The sequence below is a fragment of the Pelophylax lessonae genome, assembly GCF_965119305.1.
Source record: "Pelophylax lessonae genome assembly, chromosome: 6".
Classification (NCBI taxonomy): domain Eukaryota; kingdom Metazoa; phylum Chordata; class Amphibia; order Anura; family Ranidae; genus Pelophylax; species Pelophylax lessonae.
In genome coordinates this window covers 160,195,322-160,197,563 of record NC_138773.1, presented here as the reverse complement: position 1 = coordinate 160,197,563, position 2,242 = coordinate 160,195,322, and positions in this window count along the sequence as shown.

The window sequence follows — 2,242 nt, the reverse complement described above, 5'->3', positions numbered from 1 at the left end:
GTAATTCCCTAGCACATTTGTACACATGTACAGTATACATCAAGAGGTGTATTTTTAAAAAATGTACATAGCTATTTCCCAGTAAAAGTGCATGTACATTCATCATCAAATTTGGTCTATGGGCTTTCACTTTTAATTCCATCTCAGTAATCTGAGAATAGTGGGAACTGTTTCCAAATCATATAAATTATACGCCATCTGGTCTCTCTGGGGAGGTCTGCTCAACCGAGTTACCCATTCCGTTGTTCTATGCCCAGTGATTTTGTAATTTTTTACCTGGTTCATTTTGGTAGGTTGTTATAACATTCTTCCCTTTTTTTTATACATTTATTGCAATTATTTTTATTGTCATTGCTTAGTGTAGTCTCAGTCCAGGGAGGCATTGCTGCCTATCTACACTGGCTGGGTGAGCGTTGGATTATATGCAATGTAACACTGCTATTTAATTATCATTAGGATTTATATTACCCCTTGGTCTTATAATTTAACTGTTATTTTTTGCTTTACCTACAATTGTGCACATCTTTTTGTACTTTTTTTCTATTATATATTTTTGTTTTTTTTAGTCTTCTCTCATTCCCCTGAGGAAGCGGCTTGCTTCGAACTTTTGAGAATATATATTAATCTATTTACAACGAGAGGACCCCCTTTTTAGAGGATACAATTTCCCTCCTGGTTATATACATGCAGTTTTATACTCTCACAATGTGCCTGTTATAAGTCTTGTCTTTTGTAGAAATGTACTTTTACTCTTGTATGTAATAAAATTTTGATACAATTTTATATATGTCTTATGGTCTGATTATCTGTCTGGGAACAGTACCACAAAAATCCCCCTTTATTTTGCCTCTAGTCAAGAATTGATCTCTATACAATACTTTTACATTGTTCTTAATATTTAGGCCTGATATATTTTTTCTTTAAACTTAAATAAGTGTTATTGATCACATGGGCATGTCAGTGTGGACATTTCAAAGCTCATCTGTGCTAGGGAGAGCTCAAGAAAATTAAGTTATTCATAAGGTCTATTTCTGGATTGTGGAATGTCTCCTCCTCTAGACCACAATATCACATATGGAATCTATATAAATCCTTCAGGTGGATATAACTTCCTCCATAGAGTGACTTGTCCATAAGGGGGGGCTTTGCAGCTCCATTCAACATCAGCTGCTCCTCTAATGGGCCTTTTTTCAACAGTACATTATCTATTTGGAATATATACAAGTGCTCATATTTTTTATAAATACTACAGCTCATGATATACACAGGTCTCACACTTTAATCAAAATTCCTTTAGTGGATTAGAAGCTGTGGCTTGTTTTTGGCATGATGTGCATTCATGCTTTCATATAAACTTATTTTCCATATCAATCAGTACTTTTCCAAGGATGCTCAGTAGTACGTACAATATATAAATATGAGGATGCAAAGTGGTTTACATGGGGCAGGGATAGGCCATTTACAGGTTTGGTGGTTCAGTTTTTTAATGTCATTGTGTGGGTTTCTATGTATTTAATTAATGCAATTGTGATTAAAGGTGTATCAAAATCCACACATGTGGCCCTGTCTGAGTCACATCTAGCATGTAGATGTTGGCTGCCAAGCCAGATATGCACTAATTTATACAATCATAGTTACTTTTGGTAATAGGTTTACATTTATTTTTAGGGAGGTTGAGTTTCAATCCATTCTCTTTTGGGTTTTTGCATTCATTCAATTGTGGAGAAGCTCCCTCCTTTGGAGACCTTGTAGAACGTCTAGAGTTTATTTTCTTGTTTTGTTGAGAACAGTCTTATCTATGTACATTGCAGGGATTTTTTAAATAACATTCTTGCAGTCGGATTGGATTGCATACATTTTGTTATTCTGAAGTAATAGCAGTTTGTTTGTTAGTCATGTTGTGCACTTAGTCACTGAATCTTTTTTTTTTTTTTTTAAATAGAAAATAAGTTTATTTGTGCTGCAAAAATACAATACAAAATACAAAAACTTATTAACACATGAGTTACACACTTGTGAAACACTTAAAGTGAAATAAGTGAAACGAGATATACCTTCACCGTACAAAAGAAGAGGTACAATGATGCAATGTTATAAATATCTCACTCAGCAGCACCCCGCCCTGGTGATATATCAATTACATCCTGTCACTATGAGCAATAATCAAACAATCATATCCCATACCCCATAATAAAATCACAAAAAATGTATACATTAAATGTACGAGTACTCTCTAACCACC